The following is a 24,101-nucleotide window of genomic DNA, read 5'->3' on the forward strand; positions in this document are numbered from 1 at the left end:
AGTGGGGGAATCCCATGATAGTAGCGCTTTGAATGATTAGGGGCAATGGATAAATTCTCTCATTGAAGATGGTTATTACCTGCTATTTGTATAGCATGAGTGTTACTTGCCACCTAAGTATAGAAACTGTCCAGACTTTTCTGCATTTGGACACGGCCTGCTTCAGTATCTTAGGAATCGCAAATAGTGCTGAATATTATGCATCAGAAGGTCACAGCCAGCAATAGTTGCTGATGATTGCACTGTTCAGTGTATTGTGAAAAATGCTGTATGACTGCAAGTTTAGTATGGACTGCAAGTTTTAAAAAAAAACAGGATTGCGTGAAGCTGTTATCCCCTAGTTTTATTTTGCTCTGTAGAAGTACTACCCATAACAGTTATTGGTAGCAGTTACCGATGCATAGTCCTTGTGAAGATGAAGTCCTTTGTCCATACTAAGGACACCCTTCATTGTATTGTGTGGCACTGTGTTAAGTGGGATAAGTTCAGATTAGATTTAGGATCACAGTAATGGGTATCCATGAGGCAGAAACAGCAGCATAATTTTTTTCCATCACAATATTTAATATTCCAATAGGACGAGTTCCTTAATCTGTCTAAACATGGTGCTAATGCAGTTTAACATGTTCGTTGACCTGTATTGCAATTTCACTGGGTTGGTACCTCATCTTTAGGTATCCATCACGTTGTTCTTAGCAAGCTCTCTTCTAGTTCTTATTGATCCAGGATTGGTCCCTTGGCTTGACTGGAATAGGAGATTGAAGAATATGTCCTATTGGAGGGTTCAAGATTGTGGTGTAAAATTTATGCTGCTGTTTCTGCTACCCCACAGTGCTTCATAGATGTTCAATGTTGTGCTGCTAAATCTGATCTGAATTTATCTCTGTAAACACAGTTGTCATCTCTCATAATACAAGGGAGGGTCTCCTTAGTGTGGAGAGAGGACTTCATCTTCGCAAGCACCAAGGTCATTGGCAGCAATAACTGTGCTGGGCAGGTGTATCTATGGTTTGTGGATTGGGGGAGGATGATAGAAGAAGTATATTTTTCCCTTGGTTAAAGTTCTCAACACTTACTTAAAGCTCTGCTTGGCAGATTTAGGACATGCTAGCTCGGTCAGTAGTTTTTCTTCCCCAACCACTCTTGCTGATGGCTTCCCATACAGAGCTGATTTAATAGCTTTGCTATTCGTGGTAATTTTTAACTTGAACAAACTGTCTCCCTACATGACCAGGATACAAACTTTATTTTAAACTCTTTTTCTTGGCATAAATGTGAACTAAGCAGTCACGTTCTCAAATTTGCTTTCTGCGAAACCTTACAAATGAATGCTCTGATTTGTCATCTTAATTAAACTGAGGATTTCCAACAAATGGAAAGATATTGGTTGAGCTGAGAAATTAAACCACTGAAGTTGTGCGCTGGTTAATAGGCACAACGTGAACTAGAACATTTTGCCTGTTCTATCTGGGAGCAAATCCAAATTGACGTGCTGAAATCTTTTCTTCCTTTTGAAATATGACTTTTATAAATTGATCGACCTTTAGTAGAGCAAATGTCATTTCAAGCACACATAGTCCTGAGCATAACACTGATCATAATTTGGGACTAATTGACTTGTTCCCTATGAGAAGTAAATTGTTGGGACAAAGGAGATGGTGCTGTATGTATTGCACTAGATACCAAGATTTAATGCAGAGGTGCAAAATATTCCAATCCTCAGCATGAATGGTGTAAAGAATGAAAAATCAGTCTTTTTAGTGAGGTCATTTGTTCAGGGACCTAATGGACAATTATTATTTGAACAACTGAATTATCTTCATGGGTGACTCTCTAAAAAGTGTCTCAAAGGCACAGGGCGCGCTTGCTCATCTGGTAATCACGATCTTGGTTCACTCTGACATTCTATTCAGGCTACTGAACCTTGGTAGGTGTGACAAATATGTGCATGTTGTAGATTGATCAGCCAATAAAGTGAGTACCTGTGAGTTCAGTATGTTGCAATGAACAAAAATTGGCTAAATTTGAATATGCAGATCATACATGTTGATGATACAAAACTTGGAAGCATTATGAACTGAGGAGGATATGGTAAACCATTAACAGGACATTGAAAAGTTGGTAAAGTGATTGGATAGGTGACATATGGAGTTCAATTTTGAAAAATACGAGGTGGTATATTTTTGTAGGAAGAACATGGAGATCTGAAAACAAAGGGTATAACTCTGGAAGGGTGTAGGAGTGCTTGTATACTTGGGTATAAAAATATTTAAAGTATGTACAAGTACTTACTTAGGCTTAAGTATTTAAAGGTGGCAGGACAGGCTGAGGGGGAAGTAGTGGAGCAGGATGACTAAATCACTTGACATTTGGAGTCGACTTCCAGCAATAAAGAGTTTATAGATGTTACATTGGTGGGAAGAAGCCTCTGAGGGGTCCAGAAGCTGCTTTCCTGAGCAAAGGCAAGATGTACACTTCAATACATTTTTATCCCACCTTTAGTGATTACAGATCAGTCATGTTATGAATTAATTACATACACACCTAATCAAATTAATCAGTAATCGTATGGTCAGTGATGGGCAGCCTTACAGACAACCCCAGGTATTCCCATGAACTGTATTTACTAGCCATCCTATCTTTAACCTTGGGCCTTTTACAGTACATCTTATTCAATCCACATTCCAATGCCTGCTGATTTATGCATCTGTAATTCAGTTCTCCCTCTAAGCAGTGTGGGGGGTCTTTCCTGCTGTCTGAGGAATTGCTTATCCATAGGAATTTTTGGAATCTTTCTCATGCTCAGTTTGTTTTTTAAAGAAAATTATATTGAAAATCTATAACTGATTATCTGGCAGTCTAAACTAAATTTGTGTTGCAGACATTTCGTCCCCTGTCTAGATGACATCCTCAGTGCTTGGGAGCCTCCTGTGAAGCGCCTCTGTGATCTTTCCTCCGGCATTTGTAGTGGTTTGAATCTGCTGCTTCCGGTTGTCAGTTCCAGCTGTCCGTTGCAGTGGCTGGTATATTGGGTCCAGGTCGATACCGGCTGCAACGGACAGCTGGAACTGACAACCGGAAGCGGCAGATTCAAACCACTACAAATGCCGGAGGAAAGATCACAGAAGCGCTTCACAGGAGGCTCCCAAGCACTGAGGATGTCACCTAGACAGGGGACGAAACGTCTGCAACACAAATTCCCAGCTCAGCGAACAGAACCACAACAACGAGCACCCGAGCTACGAATCTTCTCACAAACTTTGAAGTCTGAACTAAAGTAAATAGATCTTTTCTGTTTGTGATGGATTTCAGACCTTAAATCAGCGAGGTATGGAATTTTTCTGTCAGCTTATTCAAGGGTGTCCTGATCCAGCTGTCTCTATGTAAACAACTGCAGTTGTGTTTGCAACAAGACACTTTGTATACTGTCTTAATCGTATTATCTTGGATATATTCTGTCTACAAAGCTACAACTGTCCTAACTTATGGTTTACTTCAATGCATACTACACTAAACAAGCTACTACTTCAGCTGAAAATCCTCTCTGTCACTTTTAGCCTTTTTATGTGGCTTTTATGCTATGGGTAGTCCCAATAGTGTCCTGGGATTTGTTAATATGGGCATTGAATGCAATAGCAAGGAGGTTATTTTGAATTTGTATAAGACTCTCTTAAGTTGGCCTCAGCTGGTGTTTGATGTCTATTTTGCTCCACAAATTTGGACGGCACAGGATGTCCGTACAACAGTAGTGGCTTTGTTATCGGACAGTCGGCAAGAGATTCAAGTGTCTCCAAAGTAGCCATGTGTCGACTTGTGATGACACTTCTCCACTAATCTCTGCCCTACACACCGAGAGAGTACGCTTTATAAGAATTTTAAAAAGGTTTATCAGGCACATGGGCAATTGTCACCACATAGTTTAAAGTAGGTAATTATGAATTTACAAAGCCTGATGAATGTCAATGTCCTGTGATAATATGTGAATGGATTACAGAAACTGATTATTGTATTCTTCATGATTATATTGATGGTTAAAAATCTCACAACACCAGGTTATAGTCCCACAGGTTTATTTGGAAGCACTAGCTCTCGGAAAGCTAGTGCTTCCAAATGAACCTGTTGGACTATAACCTGGTGTTGTGAGATTTTTAACTTTTGTACACCTCAGTCCAACACTGGCGTCTCCAAATTGTGTTGATGGGAAGAGATTAAGGCAGAAGGGTTTTGTCTGTTGTAAATGGGGGATTCACATAGCTATGCTAATATTGAGGGGAAGTAAGACTGTGGGAGCGGGAGGCAGTTTAACAGGGTTGTGGCCAAGGCTATCAGTCTTGTCTGGGGCTACAGGGGGAATCCACATGTGTGGCTCCAATAGGCTCTATTTCTGAGACACGGTTAATCTCCCCCTTACTGAGATGTTCTCTCTGTATTGTAAGAGTACAGGCTTGATACTGCAGTAAGTCCTTTGGCAGTGGAATGTTTAACCCTTGAGTCCTCAATGTGTCTTGAAAGAGAAGTAAAGCATGGAACTGACCCCTCTGTGGCATTTTAACTTACTCATTGGTGTCTGGGACCTTACTTTTGGAGGGCTGTGAAAGCAGGCATTGGAGATATTACAGACCACCTGATGAAGGAGCAGCGTTTTGAAAGCTAGTGCTTCCAATTCAACCTGATGGACTGTTACCTAATGTTGTGTGATTACAGAACAGGTTTGCGGGCATGAGGAATTTTAGTTAAATTGGATTGAAGATGCTAGGATTGTTCCCCTTAGAGAAGAGAAGGCTGGAGGAGATTTGGCTGAAGTATTTGAAATCATGGGTGATCTGACCTGTGTAAATAAGGAGAAATTGTTCCCTTTTCTGAAAAGATTGAGAATGGGAGGGCACGGACTTAAGCATTTTTTTAAAAATGCAAACATGATTCCAGTGCAATCAGTGGGTAGCATCTGTAATTCGCTGACTGAAAATATGATTGAAGCAAACTCAATCAAGACATTCAAAAGATGGTTCCTTGAAAAGGAAGAATGTATAGGGTTAGGGGAGAAGACAGGAGATGGCACTAAACTGGTCATTTGGAGAACCAGCAAATGATGGGCCAAGTGACCTCCTTTTGCATTGTGGTGATTCTGTATTTAATAAAACCTGATGACACTCACATTGCTTCAGGTACATGCTTAATTGTATGAATATTTTAGAGGAGTGGGGGGCCAATTCAGGAGAGCAGTGGAAATGCACTATGTACTTCTTTGAAATGAAGTACTACATTCCGACTTCTATAAATGGATTCTGAGAAGGCTGAAAGCACTTGTACAGGAGTGGAATGAATATGATTGATTTTTATGCATGAACATTGGAGGGAGTGGGGGAAGCAATTTTAGGTATTGTACAAGATGAATGTAGTGCAACTGAATATACACCAAGTTGAAGTGTTTAATGTTCAAGGTTAGTGACAACAGAATTTGAAAAATAATATATTCCTTCCATGAAGATAAATATGATTGGCACATTTTTTGGACTTTCAGGAGAACAAGCAAAGCAAATTTACTTATCAAGATGATAGTAGCCAGTTTCAATAAGATTGAATTGAGAAGTCACGCATCATTTCTTTATATATTTGATGAACTTCAAAAATTTTAATGGAACTTTTGAATTTGAAGGTGTCATTATTAGGACAGCTGTCGTGACTTGAGTTCATTGTAGAATGCAGTGAAACTAGTATGATCAGTCTTTTTGTGCAATGAATTGGTTGGTTGAAACTGGAATTTATTGCATTTAAGTTGTACTATAATTCGTTACAGTTCAATTTCATGGAATGCTTCTTTACCTATTATAAATCTCTGTTTCCAAAGAAAAAGATCCACTGCAACTGCAGTGATTATATAGAATTGACATTGGAAACAAATGTTTGCTGATTTTTCTGAGGTGTTTAAATTTGATAGTGTTGATGTATTTTAAAGAGTTGCTTGATGCAAACATGAGAGCAGATAGCATAATAAAGGGTAGTGAAAGCCAACTAGAATTGGAGGAGAGTCATGTGAAATATAAACAACAAAGATTAAAAAAATACTTGCACTTGTAACAGTAAATTTTTTAAACCTCCAAACATCCAAAAATGTGTTATAACCAATTGTGTGCTTTGAAGGCCAATCATTGTTGTAATATAGGAAGTGTGGGTGCCAACTTACACGCAGTAAGCTCCCCCAAATGGCAACATGATAATAAGCAACTCTGTTCTAAGAAATAGATGTTGACCATACCATCAGGGATGTAATAACCCTATTCTTCTGTCAAAATAGTTCAGTGGAATCTTCTACATTTGCCTGAGGGGGCCCACTGGGTGCACTTTAAAGTCTCATCTGAAAGATGACACCTTCAATAATGAAGCATTCCCTTGGTAGTGCATTGGATTATCAGTTTTAAGACTTAAACTAAAAGTGCTATTGACTAAACACTATTATTGAAGTCAATGGTTATACTTTAAATTACACAACAGAACTTCACCCTGATTGAAAAAAAATCAATATGCACATATCTGCTAAATAATTGTTCAATTTTCCTAGATCTAGCCCAAAATGAATTTTGCTTCCAGACTGCAGAACCAGTCATCTAAGCCTCTTCATTTTACTTTTAAGGCTGTGGTCCCAGAACATAACATTATCATAATCCTTACCAGTGGTAATGGCTAAGGATCCCAACTGCCTTTTTACAACTTCCTGTCTGAAAGTTGGCAGAACACATGTGTATGTAGTCTTCAATGTCTCACTGAGTATTTTAGAAATCAAATAGTATAATTTTAATGTCTATCCTCAATCTTACAAGGCTTGATAGGGTAGATGCAAGAGGACATTTCTTCAGGTTGGGGAATCTAGACCAGGGAACAGTACCTCAGAATAAAGGGCAGGTCATTTAGGACTGAGATGATAGAATTGCTTCATTCAGAGTGGTAAATCTTTTAGAATTCTTCGTCCTAGAGAGCTGTAGATGTTCCATCATTGAGTATATTCAAGACAGAAATTTGTAAGAAGATCTCCGTTATCTGTAAGAATAATAGGGTGATTATGGTAAGGGATTTTAACTTTCCAAACATTGACTGGGAGTGCCATAGTGTTAAGGGAGAGGAATTAAGTGTAGACAAAATTTTCTGATTCAGTATGTGGATGTACCTATTAGAGAAGGTGCAAAATTTGACCTACTCTTGGAAAGAAAGCAGGGCAGGTGACTGAGGTGTCAGTGGGGGAGCACTTTGGGGCTAGTGATCATAATTCTATTAGTTTTAAAATAGTGATGGACAAGGATAGACCACACCTAAAAGTTGAAGTTCTAAATTGGAGAAAGGCCAATTTTGATGGTATTAGGCAAGAACTTTCAAAAGCTGATTGGGGGCAGATGTTCGCAGATAAAGGGACAGCTGGAAAATGGGAAGCCTTCAGAAATGAGATAACAAGTCCAGATGCACATCATGGAAACAGACCCTTCGGTCCAACTCATCCACGCCGACCAGAAATCCCAACCCAATCTAGTCCCACCTGCCAGCACCCGGCCCATATCCCTCCAAACCCTTCCTATTCATATACCCATCCAAATGCCTCTTACATATTGCAATGTACCAGCCTCCACCACTTCCTCTGGCAGCTCATTCCATACTCGTATCACCCCTCTGTGTGAAAAAGTTGCCCCTTAGGTCTCTTTTTTTATATCTTTCCCCTCTCACCCTAAACCTATGCCCTCTAGTTCTGGACTCCCTGACCCCAGGGAAAAGACTTTGTCTATTTACCCTATCTATGCCCCTCATAACTTTGTAAACCTTCAGCCTCCAATGCTCCAAAGAAAACAGCCCCAGCCTGTTCAGCCTCTCCCTATTGCTCAAATCCTCCAACCCTGGCAACATCCTTGTAAATCTTTTCTGAACCCTTTCAAGTTTCACAATACCTTTCCGATAGGAAGGAGACCAAAATTGCACGCAATATTCCAATAGTGGCCTAACCAATGTCCTGTACAGCCGCAACATGACCTCCCAACTCCTGTACTCAACACTCTGACCAATAAAGGAAAGCATACCAAATGCCTTCTTCACTATCCTATCTACCTGCGACTCCAGTTTCAAGGAGCTATGAACTTGCACTCCAAGGTCTCTTTGTTCAGCAACACTCCCTCGGACTTTACCATTAAGTGTATAAGTCCTGCTAAGATTTGTTTTCCCAAAATGCAGCACCTCTCATTTATCTGAATTAAACTCCATCTGCCACTTCTCAGCCCATTGGCCCATCTGGTCAAGTTCCTGTTGTAATCTGAATTAACCCTCTTTGCTGTCCACTACACCTCCAACTTTGGTGTCATCTGCAAACTTACTATACGTTTTATGCTCCCATCCCAATCATTTAAGTAAATAATAAAAAGTAGTGGTCCCAGCACTGATCCTTGTGGCACTCCACTGGTCACAGTCTGAAAAACAACCCTCCACCACCACCCTCTGTCTTCTCCCTTCGAGCCAATTTTGTATCCAAATGGCTAGTTCTCCCTGTATTCCATGCAATCTAACCTTGCTAACCAGTCTCTCATGGGGAACCTTGTCGAACGCCTTACTGAAGTCCATATAGATCACATCTACCGCTCTGCCCTCCTCAATCCTCTTTGTTACTTCTTCTTCAAAACTTCCCATGCACAAAGCCATGTTTACTATCCCTAATCAACCCTTGCCTTTCCAAATACATGTGCATCCTTTCCCTCCGGATTCCCTCCAACAACATGCCCACCACTGACGCCAGGCTCACTGATCTCTAGTTCCCTGGCTTGTCCTTACCATCTTTCTTAAACAGTGGCACCACGTTAGCCAACCTCCAGTCTTTCAGCACCTCACCTGTGACTATCGATGATATAAATATCTCAGTAAGAGGCCAGCAATTACTTCCCTAGCTTCCCACAGAGTTCTAGGGTACACCTGATCAGGTCCTGGGGATTTATCCACGTTTATGCATTTCAAGACATCCATCATTTCCTTTGTAAAATGGACATTTTTCAAGATGTCCCTGCATTCTATATCTTCCATGTCCATTTCCACAGTAAATACTGATGCAAAATACTCATTTAGTATCTTCCCCCATCTCCTGCGGCTCCACACAAAGGCCGCCTTGCTGATCTTTGAGGGGCCCTATTCTCTATCTCGTTATTCTTTTGTCCTTAATGTATTTGTAAAAATCCTTTGGATTCTCCTTAACTCTAATTGCCAAAGCTATCTCATGTCACCATTTTGCCCTCCTGACTTCTATTACGTATACGCCTACTGCCTTTATTATCATCTAAGGATTCACTCGATCTATCCTGTCTGTACCTGACATATGCTTCCTCCTTTTTCTTAACCGAACCTTCAATTTCTTTAGACATCCAGCATTCCCTTTAACTACCAGCCTTTCCTTTCATCCTAACAGGAATATACTTTCCCTGGATTTTTGTTATCTCATTTCTGAAGGCTTCCCATTTTCCAGCCGTCCCTTTACCTGCGAACATCTGCCCCCAATCAGCTTTCGAAAGTTTTTGCCTAATACTGTCAAAATTGGCCTTTCTCCAATTTAGAACTTCAACTTTTAGATCTGGTCTATCATTTTCCATCACTATTTTAAATCTAATAGATTATGGTCGCTGGCTCCAAAGTGCTCCCTCACTGACACCTCAGTCACCTGCCCTGCCTTATTTCCCAAGAGTAGATCAAGTTTTGCACCTTCTCTAGTAGGTACATCCACATACTGAATCAGAAAAATTTCTTGTACACACTTAACAAATTTCTGCCCATCTAAACTTTTAACATTGTGGCAGTCCCAGTCTATGTTTGGAAAGTTAAAATCCCATACCATAACCACCCTATTATTCTTACAGATAACAGATCTGCTTGCAAGTTTGTTTCTCAATTTCCCTCTGACTATTAGGGGGTCTATAATACAATCCCAATAAGGTGTTGTGCCCAGTAGCCAACCTCTCATGTAAATTGTTGATCATGCTTACGAAGGATGATATCTGTCCCCTAATTATTAAATCTCCATTAAAGTACGATGTAAGACTTTCCCCTTCTCCACCTTCCTGCTTAAAATTGCCATTAACTGCAGTCTAGCTGTTCTTCAGACAGTCTTTATCTTATCTGCACAGGTAACAAGTAAATCATACCTGTTGACTTATAATTGGTTCCTCCGGATCCTCTTTTTTTAAAATCCTACGTTGTTTCCCTTTACTTGGCATTTGGGGCGGGGCGGGGGTTGGGGTTTAGTGGACAGGTCTGACGGGTTAGGGATACACATGGGAGGGAGGGCAGAGGCTCACACGCATAGTCTGCTTTGTCTCCTGAATGGGGAGCAGACTTAACAAGTGCTTGCTGTGTCAATCCGATTGAACTGATTTTGGGATGGGGTGGGGTGGGATCGGATCAGCAATGCTGCAGGTCCCTTGCACACAAGTGTGTCTCTGCTCAGAAACAAACCCTGAGACACAGAGGGAGAGGAAGGCAGGCAGAGTGAGGAGAAAGGAAAGTTCAGTTTACCGAATAATCAATTATCCGAACAAAATACTGCCCACCCATCTTGTTTGGATAATCGAGGTTCCTCTGTATTTGCTACCCAGGTTCATTCTGAATCTGCAACTTGGTATAGGATGTAAATGAAGTCTGTGGAACTCCTCCCCTTCCTTTTGTCAGTCTTCAAATTTCACTAGGTGATATAATGGACAGTGAAGATTATCTCGGAGCCAATGGGACCTTGATCAGATGGGCCAATGGACTGAAGAGTGGCAGATGGAGTTTAACTTAGATAAATATGAGGTGTTGCAATTTGGTAAACCAAAGCAGGGCAGGACTTATACCCTTAATGGTAAGCCTCTGGGGAGTGTTGTCAAACAAGGACCTCGGGGTTACTTTAAAGTGGAGTCGCAGGTAGACCGGGTGGTGAAGAAGGCATTTAGCACACTTGCCTGTATTGGTCAGAATGTTGAATGTCAGAGTTCGGGTGTCATGTTGTGGCTGTACAGGATGCTTGTGAAGCCATTTTAGAATACTGTGTGCAATTCTGGTTGCCCTCCTATAGAAAGGATGTTATTAAAATTGAGAGGGTGCAGAAAAGATTTGCAAGGATGTTCCTGGGCCTGGAGGGTTTGTGTTATAGTAAGAGGCTGAATAAAGTAGGACTTCTTTTCTTTGGAGCATCGAAAGCTGCGGGGTGACCTTATAGATGTTTAGAAAATCATGAGGGCAATGGATAGCATGAATAGTCAAAGTCTTTCTCCCAGGGTAGGGGAGTTCAAAACCAGAAGCCGTAGGTTGAAGGTGAGAGGGGAAACATTTAAAAAGGACCTGCAGGGTAACTTTCCCTCAGAGGATGGTGTGTGTATGAAGCAATCTGCTAGGGGAAGTGGTGGAGATGGCTATATTTGAATGTTTAAAAGATATCTGGATGGATTTATGAATTAGGCCAAATGCTGGCAAATGGAACTGTGTCAGATGGGATGTCTCATTGGCATGGATGAGTTAGACCAAAGGGTCTGTTTACATGCTGTGCGACACTGAGGCACAGCGATTTAGTCTGAGGCACGTGTTGTTTCCACAAGTCCCACCTAATCTTAGTCTAGGTTATCAGTTATTTATACCAACTTACTGTTTTGTTGTATTTGTCTTTTTCCAAACTTAAATTTGAAATAAGCCCAAAGACTTAGACCATTTAAAAAAAATTCTCAGTTTATTTAGACTACTGTCCAAGCTGACCAGAAATAAACATGGATTTGGTCCAGATTTGACTTGGGAGAGAAAAAAAACACCTATGAAATTGTTGCCTGCCAATCTGTTTCTGCGGTTGCAATGCTGTCACTTGTAAATTTCTTTGTTCCATCTGCAGCTTTCACTCTTGTGTCTGACCATCTGGAGAGCACTTGCCCAGATTCTGTCATGCCACTTTTACTTATTGGTCTCTGGAGTGTTTTTCCCATAGGCTTTCTAACTCCATTCTTGCAGATGCTCACCACAGTTTTTTGCTGTTGAGCTTGGGCAATGCTTTCCCTCGGGCTAATGCTCCATGCCTCAAGGGGATAAATTATTTACTGGCTGGAGTCATAAGTAACCCATAATCTGTTTTTTTTTTATGTAACTGCAGTTTGCTGCTACTGCACTTAGTCAAATTCATCTTTAATGTGGAGGACTGAAATTTGCATCTTGCCTCTGGACTTAACTCTTTTTGTCCATGTTCATACTAAGGTTGTAATGAAGTCTGAATCTGACTAAGCGGACATTATTTAGTACAGTACAGTCGGTTTTGCTGTAACACGGTAGTTTTGTTCTTGTGCAATCCCATGTTACAAGAAAATTGCATAATAGCAGCACCGATTAAAGTAATGGGGCCTGATTCATGTTATAATCAATAGACATTTTAAAAGTTTGCGCTATAGGAACAGTGTCCCCAATTTGTCAATCGCATTATAGTGAACTTCATTTAATGAAATGTGCGTTTGTGCAGAATGACCTATACAGGATATTGCTGCAGGTGTCTATTAGTGCAATATTGTTGGGCCAGCCATCTTCAGCTGCCTCACCTGTAACTTCAGTCAAAAGTTTAAAATGGGAATGTTTGCTGGTTTGTGTTTTGGTTCCATTTGCAGTTCCTCCAACAATGAACCAGACTCTTGCCATATGCAGCAAAACTTGGAGAACTGTCAGATTTGGACTGATATAGCACGAGTATTGCTTGTTAACCAAGCACTAGGCAATGATCACCTCTGATCTATGATTTTATAAATAATCTTTCTAACCCCACAACACCAGGTTATAGTCCAACAGGTTTAATTGGAAAGCACTAGCTTTTGGAGCACTGCTCCTTTATCAGGTGGTTGTGGTGATGAAGGAGTAGCACTCTGAAAGCTAGTGTTTTCAATTAAACATGTTGGGCTATAACCTAGTGTTGTGATTTTTAGCTTTGTACACCCCAGTCCAACACTGGCATCTTCAAATCATTACTAATCCCAGTTGTACTGGTAACAAAAGGCTGTTAGCTGTTTGTAAGTCAAAGATTGACAACTAAGCAAGCAAAAACAAATTGCTGGAGATACTGAGCAGGCCTAGCAGAATCTGGAGGAAGAAAGCTGAATTAACATTTTGAGTCCAGTGACGACTCCGATCTGTTCTGGTGATATATAAATTTGTTATATTAAGCAATTTAATAGTTTAATTTGTATGCATTGGTTAGCTTATTGGTGAATTGAATTGATTTTGATGTAGGTAAAAAATACCTTTGCACCTGAAGAATATTAACCAAGTTGAAGAGTCTGTGAGTTGGCGTATTCAGCTGGATCTTTCTGTTTTGAACTGGAGCAAGGCAAATTTTGTGTGGGTAAATTGAACTTAAAAAGCAGAATGCAAGATTGTAGAAAGCTAAATCCTAGTGGTTTGGGATATAACTCCTGTTGAAAGTTCCTTTTATGTTTCTTTGTGTTTTGCCTAGATTGTACTGATATTAAAACAGAATTTCTACCCCATTGCATTTAATTTTATAACCCATCTTTTTTTGTACCATGTTTAAAATAGGATGTGTTTCTATTGATGGTTGCCCGTTCTTTGAACTTTGTGCAGTGAAATGTAATTGTGATTTATTTCATTGATGAGACAGCAAATGAAATGCTGAGTGGCCAAGTGCTTTTATAATTGTGTAAGTGCAATGAGAATTCCAGTGTTTAGCACTTTGTCATGTACTTTATTTCTAATTTGTGAGATCCACAGTTATACATACATTATGACACAGCTTCTGCAAATGTAATAAAAATAGACACACTGCAAATGCCAAGTAAATCTTTGGTGTTTGATTGGATCCCTGTGTGCTAGGATCAAAATAATGAGAGTAGTATAGAATTGGACAGAAGGAGAGCAGGTGATTGGTGCCTGAGGAGGCCAACATTTTCCAGCTTGTCAGAACGTGAGATCAACTGTAATGTCCATTGAACTTCATTTACGATATGTTGTTAGGTATCAAAATCCTGATATGCTTTGTATAATTTTAATTTTTAATTAAAACTCTCAATTCCTTTTCAAAAAGACCCATTTTGTTGAATTAACCAACTTTGAAAACATTTGAGAAAAAATTTAGGAAGGTATAACTTAATTTTTATTCATAATTAACTGACAAGGCTAATTTATTGCTGATCCTGAGTTGTCCTTGAGAAATAGGAAGATTAGACTATTTTCTTGAACTGCTATTTTCCCAATAGTGTACATACCACTGTGTAGAGGTATTATGGACCAGGCCAGACATCCTCAAAATATTTTAAAAGGTAGCCTAGACCCTATTTTAAAGGCAGATGTGATGCAGCTGGTCAAACCACTCAGCTTTAAGCAAAACAGAATTTATTTAAACACTACAGTAGAAGCACAAACAAAAGAAAACTGGAATTTAGAATAACATAATTATTGGAAAACTTAACTGACCTGATACAGCATCTTAACTAAGGAACTGTTCCAATCCAGTAACATCCCATAAACTCACCCTTAGCAAAAAAGATAAATTGAAACACAGATCCTTACAGGTAGTAGGGCACAACTTACAAAGAGATTTCAGAGAGAACGTCCGTCAAGAATCATTTGCTGAAGCTTGCAACCTTTCTGGACTCCAGCTTCTTGTGTCTGCTACAACTCAATCAAACTAGACAAACCTGAAATGGGAGAACTGGCCACTTCCCTGCCATTATTAAACTAGGCTGTTCCAAGACCTCTTGGTACCTCTGCCTTTAGGACACCGTTTTAAAAAGAAACCCAAGGGCAACCTAACATTGTCAAAGTGACAGCATTGTCACACTTGAGTTTTAGGATTTCAGTCGAATGATGATGTGGATAGAGTGCTATACGTCCCACAATGACGTGGTATGTGAATAGTCGTAGTATTCCTCTGAATCTGCTTTGGTGACCTTTCAGGATGTGGAGATGCTGTCAGAGAAACCATGGCAAATTGCTGCAGTGTATCAAATTGGGGGTGGAGGGGAGGTGGTATTCACTTCAACATAATTTTTTATTATTGTACTCTAGTTTCTGAGGTTAAAATGTTTTCTAACTGTAGTCACAGCCAATATTGTTTATTAACCTGATAGCTAATTTAACAAATAAATTATCTTTGTTTGTAATTGTCTCAACAAATGAAACAGTCTGACTTCATTTCATTTTACTTATTGATTGGGCAGAACTTTCATTTTGTATGAATATCTCAATATTTTACTAGTTAGCATCAGAAAGAACACTTTTATCAATTTGTGAGACACAAAATTTTGGTCAGCAGTGGTCAAGAATACATCCTGTCAGAATAGAAATTCTCCTTGTTGAAACTTTGGTTGTGCAGGATCACTTCAAAATTAAGATAGGACCACAGACATAGAAGTTAGGCCGTTCAGCCCATCGAGTCTGCTCCACCATTCAATCATGGCTGAAAGGTCTCTCAACCTCACTCTCTAGTCTTCTCCCCGTAATTCTTGATCCCCTTGATACTTGTGAATTCCATATATTCACCAATTTCTGGTTGAAGTTTCTCCTTATCTCTGTTCTAAAAGGTCTTCCCTTTACTCTAAGGCTGTGCCCTCAGGTCCTAGTCTCTCCTATCAATGGAAATATCTTCCCAATATTCACTGTCCAGGCTATTCAGTATTCTGTAAGCTTCCCCTTCATCCTTCTAAACTCCATTGACTCTAAACCCAGAGTCCTCAAATATTCCTTATATGTTAATCTTTTCATTGCTGAGACCATTCTTGTTAACCATCTCGGAAACCACTCCAGGATCAGTACGTCTATCCTGAGATATGGGGCCCAAAACTGCACACATTACTCCAAATGTGGCTTGACCAGAGCCTTTTAGAGCCTCAGAAGTACATCCCTGCTTTTATATGCAAGCCCTCTCAAAATAAATGCCATCATTGCATTGCCTTCCAAGCTACTGACTCAGCCTGCAAGGAAGCTTGACAGAATCCTGGACTAGAACTCCCAAATATGTGGATATACCTACTAGAGAAGGTGCAAAACTTGGCCTACTCTTAGGAAATAAGGCAGGACAGTTGACTGAGGTGTCAGTGGGGAGTACTTTGAGGCCAGCAACCATAATTCTATTAGTTCTAAGATAGTGATGGAAAAGGGTAGACCAGATCTAAAAGTTGAATTTCTAAATTGGAGAAAGGCTAATTTTGATGGTATTAAGCAATTACTTTCAAAAGCTGATTGGGGCAGATGTTAGCAGATAAAGGGACAGCTAGAAAATGGGAAGTCTTCAGAAAATGAGAGAATGAGAGTCCAGTGACAGTATATTCCTGTGAAAGGAAAGGCTGGTATTTCTAGAGAATGCTGGATGACGAGAGAAATTGAGGTTTTGGTTAAGTAAAAGAAGGAAGCATATGTCAGGTACAGACAGGATCGATTGAATGAATCCTTAGAGTATAAAGATAGTAGGAGTATACTTATGAGGGAAATCAGGAGGGCAACAAGGGGACATGAGATAGCTTTGGCAAGTATAATTAAGGAGAATCCAAAGAGTTTTTTACAAATACATTTAAGGACAAAAGGGTAACTGGGAAAGAATAGAACTCCTCAAAGATCAGCAAGGCAACCTTTGTGAGGAGCTGCAGGAGATGGGGGAGATACTAAATGAGTGTTTTGCATCAGGATTGACTGTGGTAAAGGACATGGACGATATAGAATGTAGGGAAACAGATGATGACATCTTGCAAAATGTCATCATCTTGCAATATTACAGAGGAGGAAGTTCTAGATGTCTTGAAATGGGTAAAGGTGGATAAATCCCCAGGACCTGATCAGGTGTACCTTAGAACTCTGTGGGAAGCTAGAGAAGTGATTGCTGGGCCTCTTGCTGAGATATTTGTATCATTGATAGTCACAGGTGAATTGCTGGAAGACTGGAGGTTATCGTGATGCCTCTGGAGGCTAATGTGGTGCCACTGTTTAAGGAAGGTGGTAAGGACAAGCCAGGGAACTATTGACCATTGAGCCTGACATCGGTGGTGGGCAATTTGTTGGAGGAAATCCTGAGGAACAGGATATATATGTATTTGGAAAGGCAAGGACTGATCAGGGATAGTCAACATGGCTTTGTGCGTGGGAAATCATGTCTCTCAAACTTGATTGAGTTTTTTGAAGAAGTAACAAAGAGGATTGGTGAGGGTAGAACAGTAGACGTCATCTATGTGGACTTCAGTAAGGTGTTCAAGGTTCCCCATGGGAGACTGGTTAGCAAGGTTAGATCTCACGGAATACAGGGAGAACTAGCCATTTGGATACAGAACTGGCTCAAAGGTAGAAGACAGGGTGGTGGTGGAGGGTTGTTTTTCCAGACTGGAGGCCTGTGACCAGTGGAGTGCCACAAGGATCAGTGCTGGGTCTACTACTTTTTGTAATTTATTTAAATGATTTGGATGTGAGTTTGAGGTATAGTTAGTAAGTTTGCAGATGACCCCAAAATTGGAGGTGTAGTGGACAGCGAAGAAGATTATCTCTGATTACAACGGGACCTTGATCAGATGAGCCAATGGACGGAGGAGTGGCAGATAGAGTTTAATTTAGATAAATGTGAGGTGTTGCATTTTGGGAAAGCACACCATAGCAGGACTTATACACTTAATGGTAAGGTCCTGGGGAGTGTTGCTGAACAAAGAGACATGGGAGTTCAGGTTCGTACTTCCTTGAAAGTGGAGTTGCAGGTTGACAGGATAGTGAGGGAATGTTTGATACACTTGCCTTTGTATTGCCAGTGCATTGAGTGTAGGAATTGGGAGGTTCTGCTTTGGCTGTACAGGACATTGGTTACCAGTATTTGGAATATGGCATTCAGTTCTGGTGTCTCTGTTATAGTAAAGAACTTGAAAAGGTTCAGAAAAGCTTTAAGGATGTTGCCAGGGTTTGGAGGTTTTGAGCTATAGTAGAGGCTGAATTGGGCTGGGGCTATTTTCCCTGCAGCCCTGGAGGGCTGAGGTTTGTGGTGCATGGTACATCGACAGGGTGAATAGCCAAGGTCTTTTCCCCAGGATAAAAGAATCCAAAACTAGAGGGCATAAGTATAAGGGGAAATTTAAAAGGCACCTAAGGGGCAACCTTCACAGAGGATAGTGCATGTATGGAATGAGCTGCCAGAGGAAGTGGTGCAGGCTCGTACAATTACAATATTTTAAAAGGCATCTGGATGGGTATATGAATAGAAGGGATATGGGCCAAATGCTGGCAAATGGGACTAGATTAATTTAGGATATTTGGTCAGCATGGGCAAGTTGGACCAAAGTGTCTGTTTCTATGACGCTGTGATCCAGGGAGATTGTGCCACATTATTTTCCTAGATGGCCTCCTGTCCAGTTCTTCACTGTACAGTTACAACTTGACAGCAAACTTTGCATTTCCCACTATCAGACAATCCTTTACCCAGTGCGTCAGTAAGCAAAGATTTCTTTTCCTACCCCATATGTTGTATTTCTCTTCAGTAGTTGTAATCTCACTACCCATCTTACCCACTCAGTGCCCCCAGAATGTATGTCCAAGCTCAACGTTTGCTTCCCCCATCACATGAAATGTCCAGTCGGAATCACTTTTTTAATTGTTCATGAAATAGTTGAAGTATTTCAAGCAATGATTGTAGTTATTAATGTTTTCTTATGGTCTGGATGTAAATGGGGTGCAGATTCTTCTAATCACTAACATTATTTGAGCCTTCCTGATCTTACTAAAAAGGTAGCAGTGTAAAAACTCTCTTTTTATTTTCAGTATTTTTGATTGTGGACTAAAATGGGAAAAATGTTATAAAATCCATAGATTGTGGAGGGGATTGCTGCTTTTTTAAAAATAAACAAATTACCAGCACTTGTTTGTTCACCTATAGTGGATTTTTCACTGTAGATAAGCTGGAACCAGGGAGTTTGTGCATAATATGATTTGGCTGGCAACAGTTGGCTGATAAGTCAATGGATTGATGACCAGTTGTTAACGCCAAATGTTTAAATTTTGGCCATCTGTATTGATGCTGCAGGCATGTGCACTGCCTCATAATTTTCGCATGCCTGTTTGTCCAAACTGATGCTTGCATATTTAAAGAGATTCATTGCCAATATGCATACAGCACTGATTTAAATAGGTGCAATAACTAATGCCTGTACTGAACTCTGTTTCAATTGTAAGCTTACCTTCTGTGCAAGTTCAGTTTATTTGTTTACAACATCTTTTTATGTTGCCTGACACGTCATACATGTTTCTGGAATTCTTTGCACATATGTTTTCCAGATTTGTGTGCATGCACACTTGCAAGCAATCCAGGGGTCAGTGCACACTAGTTTCTGCCTGCCAGCATGTAATTGGCTCTGAGGCAGCTGAACAATTTGTGGGTGCAAACGAGCATTTGTTTTCAGTACAGATTCCGGCATCTGCAGTAATTTGATCCTAGATTGTTGGAGCTTTTGGACCTCAGGAAAAGAAGATGCTGTCTTTGTCTATCTCTGTGGTTTAAAAAGTACCTAAAGCCTGGAAGCTGGTTTATTTTCTGTCACCAGTTGTTGTAAACTGTAGCTTTTAATAAGTCAAACTTTGTACTTTGCCTGCAGGAGATACACAGCAACTGGTTCACAAAGAAAAGTATCTTGAGAAGAGAGAGTTTGCCAAATAAGAAGTCCTAACAGGCCAAATGATCACCTTGTGAGCCCTGTGGACAGGGACCTTTTTGAACTCCTTTCCTGGCTTTTCTTGCTATCAATAACGTGTGTGTGTGTGTGGCTTCATCAGGGAGTTAGTTTTAACTAGTCAAGGTACATTGTCTACAGTTCATAGTTTATTTGTAATAAATAACCATTATTAAGATGAGAAACCTGGTCCATTCTTTCTGTCAACCTGGGTCCAAAAAGGTAAATTGGGGGATTTTGTGTACTCTGATAAAATCTGTTCCTGGCTTTGTCACTGAAGTTAATGCAGAGCTTGATTTCCAGCATGCTACCCCAGTAAGGAGAGACACCAAGGATAAGACTTTTTAGTTGTGTGGAGAAGCTCGAGACAATGTATTATTCTCCTTAGGCCTGGAGAAGTCAGAGAGATTTATAGAGATGTTAAAATTTGAGGGCCTCAGATGAGATAAATAAGGAAACTAGCTATATTGCGGAGTGGCTCAGTAACAAGAATACAAAATTTGTGGTAATTGGCAGAAGAGCCAGAGGGAATGTCATTTTTTTTTGCAGCAACTTATGATCTGAAATGCACTGCCTGAAAGGGTTCTGGTAGCAGTTTCATTTATAGTCTCTAAGCTAAAATTGATATGTATACTTGAAAGTGTATATGGGGAAAGAGAGAGGGAATAGGACTAATTTTATAACTTTTTCAGGGAACTATGATGACTGAAATGGCCACCTTCTATGTTGTATCATTCTGCAATTCTTTTGTGATTTGAAAGCTGTATCCTGTAAATCAAAGTACTTAGTCACATCCATGTTATTATATCTAACAGCAACTTAGTTATACACCTCGCCCATAATTTGGGGAGAGAAAAATCAGTACACTAACATTCAAGTCTTGAAACTACTTGTTTGACTACTCTTTGAAAGTTCTCCGTTATACATACTTTGTATAAACAGGAGGCCCGAAACATTGCAATAAAATTCAATTGCTGTATCCAAGCTTGTGTTTTCATTTATTGTAAATTATCATTTTGTATCGCCTAAGGTAGTTCTGAATTCAGCTAAGTATTCCTCAAGTCCTGCATGTTGAACTTTGCAATTCCTTTTGAAAGTCAATAAAATTATAGATAGCCCTCTTCTATTGATTCGCTAATTTGTTGCAAACATTTGGCAAATGAGTGAAACATAAGTAATCCCAAATCCAAACCTCTTTGAGGGAGAAATGTGAAGACATTGTACATGAGCCTATCAATGTTTAACTGGAGAACGTGAAGGTCATGAATAATGCTTTCAAACAAGCCAGTGCAGGACATTTTTTAATAAATTAAATTTGATTATTTTGAGCCTACTTTTGTGGAACCTTGCATGCTCAATACAATTCTCATCATGGTTTGGAAGGAAATTGCCACGTGAAAATAATTTCTCTTTTTGGAGAAGTTAAAATTCAGACAAAACGTAATTCAGTTTTTTGAGTGGAAGTGATGTAAGCAAATTGTTTAACTAAAACAAAATACTGCTGTGTTCAAAATCTGAAATAAAGATGGAAAATGCTGAAATTCTGAGCAGCAGTTGTGGAGAGAGAAAATTAGTTGACATTTCAAGTTAATCTTCCTTCAGAACTGGAAGATGTTGGATATAAACAACTTCTGAAACAATTTGACTTAAACTTTGAACACAAAACTAGAGGACCTGAGTGAGAGCTTGGGAAATATTGGAGGTTCCTCCCTAAGGGCATTGTGGGTATACTTATAGCAAGTGGACTGCAGTGGTTCAAGAAGGACGCTCACTACTACCTTCTCGAGAGCAACTGCAAACAGGCAATAAATGCTAGCCTGCTAATGACCCTCACATCCTACAAGTAATAGAAAAAATATTGCAGTAAACTGAAAATGAGGAATCTCAGATAATGTCATATGCATGATACTTAAGTTAGTGAATGAACAATTACTAATTTGGTAGAAATTTGAAGATGATGTGAAACTCAGACATATAAAATGAGGAAGATAATCCTAGACTGTTGGAATGGATGATCAAGTAGCAAATCAAATTCACTGTTGAAAAGTGTGAGGTGATGCTTTTTGGTAGGGAGAATGCCAGACAATATAAGTAAATGTTACAGTTTTAAGGATAATTTTAGAGATGCTAAAACTACTACGAGCAAACTTTCCAATGTCTTTGCACTGCCTATGACATTAGTGACTGAAGAGCCCTGATTATTGAAATACAGCCAGATGTGAAGAAAACCTAAAGCAGATTAATGGAAATCTCCCTGGCTTAGAGTCCCAGTTTGCCTGAGTAGTAACAACCTAAGTAGCAGTCAGTAAATTCTGCTGATGAGATAATGCTTATTTCCCAGACTGCATGTTGTCCATGTGCTTAACTATATTAATTTCAACATTAGAATTGTACAAAAGCTGATTTTGGTGTGGAAAATAATGGTTACTGTGAAACATTATTTTGCTTCCATGAAATATCTAATCTTCACCATTGCCAAATAGAGCACCACTTAGAATGATGAGAGACTGAAACTCTGTGACAAGAGCTTGTGAGAACTTGGGGTGGTGGGGCAAGGTGCAAGCAGTAGAGACAGAATGTGCTAGAGAAAGTGACTGAGCAAATTATGTCACCACTTGCAGGCACATGCCAATAATGGCAGTGAGGAAACATGCATTAGTGGATGCCATTTGATCTGTGTGTGTACATGCTGTTTTGGAAACTCAGTCGGTGTCAGTGGTTACAGTATTGTTGAGAGGATGCAAGAATAGTGAGATCTGGGATGATTTTGGGCACAGATCTGTATAGGCAAAGAACTGATAAAGTTAATAAAATGCATTGCTTTCTGAAGTGTAGCATGGAGTACAAAGGCCAGAGAGCTATGCTGTACCTTTTGTTTTAGAAAATGTAAAAGTTGCATCACCCAAGATGGATTATTGTGTCCACATCTGAGGACTACAGGTTAGGAAAGCTGAGTTATTTGGAAGAGATATAGAATTGACTCACCCGAATCATTGATATTAACAAATTGAATCGTCCAGAGAGACAGTTGTTTTCCTCAGAATGAAACAGGCAAAGAGGAGAGTAAATGGAGCAAAACTGCCAATGGCTGAGATGCTGATATCCGGAGGGGGCAGATTCAAGATAATTGTCTCAGGTTTTTCTGTCAATGAGTGGTTAGGGTTTCCAATATATAATGTCTGAGGTAGTGGTAATTGATACAATAGAAGCTTTTCAAAGGAAACTGAAGAAAGTGTGTGAGATAGAATAAAAGAGATATTGGGCAAGAGGAAAGAAGTGTGACTGATGGGCTCTTCAAAAGACCCAGTATTGACTCAATTTAACAAGGCTGCTCTTAATTCCCACTGTTCATGATAGGCAACCTGGCTCCATGTTCCTTCCAATATGATGTGAAAACCAGTAATTCTTGAAACAATCCTAAAGGTTTTTTGCAATTATTCTCAACAGTAAAAGGTGCATGATGCATTAAATGGTTTTTAGTTTAGTAATAATCAAATGTATCAAGATGGGTTTGGAGGCAATGACCACTAGCGAAATGGAGGGTAATGTATATTGGCAGCCCTTAGTTTTTGATAGTGTCATTGGGATGGATGTCGATGTTGTGGTCCACTCTCTAATTAACTGTGTTCACTGAGTTACATTAATGCCCTGTCCATAAATATTTCAGCCTTACAGTGCTTAATCTCACTTTCACACCTCTATCTGACCTCAGCCTCCCTCCTTCTGTAACTTTCTCCAGTCTTACATTCCACTAAGAAATCGGTGTTCCTCCAACTCTGCTTTTTTTGCGCATCCTCCGCTTTCTTCACCTGATCATTGATGTACTTTCTGCTCCCTTGACCTTAAGGATTCACTGTCTTGGTAAATCTTGCTACTTCTCCATCGCCCTCTATTTTCCTTTGGTACTGCTACCCCAAAACCAGCCTCTTTGACCAAGCTTTCAGCCGTCCATCCCAACATTTCCTTTGGCTCAGTGTAATTTCTTTGTCTGATCGTGCTCCTGTGGCGTGTACTAGAGCATTGCACTCCTTTAAACATATCGAGTCATACAGCATAGAAACAGGCATTTTGGCCCAACTCATCTATGCCTAAACTGAATTCATCCCATTTGCCAGCGTTTGATATGACATTGATGTAGTTGAATCTAGAGTGGGCCCTCTTGTAGTACAGTAGTAGTGTACCTGCCCCTGCATCGGCAAGGTCTTGTTCAAGTCCCACCTCCTTCATAGATGTGTAATAACGTCACTGAACAGGTTGATTAGAAAAATAAGTTAAATAAACAAAAAAAAGTTTTACGTATGCCTTACTGATGGTATGCTGTGACATAGGTAAGACACCTTCCTGACTTCTCTCAGTTTTGGCTCAGATTTCTTTTAACCTAAACCACTTACTTAGATATATTATACTGGTACTTAAATTTGTATTTGAAGGTTGGGGAAGTATGTG

The 24,101-nt window shown here is 39.8% G+C and overlaps 1 protein-coding gene across 1 annotated transcript in view; it reads left to right on the forward strand.

Annotated features, from left to right (window-relative positions):
- The window catches only part of abhd12 (abhydrolase domain containing 12, lysophospholipase), a 145,767-nt gene that overhangs the window by 75,182 nt on the left and 46,484 nt on the right, over window positions 1-24,101 (forward strand). The gene's annotated exons all lie outside the window — the stretch shown is intronic.

This window comes from Chiloscyllium punctatum, chromosome 11 (genome assembly GCF_047496795.1).
Source record: "Chiloscyllium punctatum isolate Juve2018m chromosome 11, sChiPun1.3, whole genome shotgun sequence".
In the NCBI taxonomy this organism is placed as follows: Eukaryota; Metazoa; Chordata; class Chondrichthyes; order Orectolobiformes; family Hemiscylliidae; genus Chiloscyllium; species Chiloscyllium punctatum.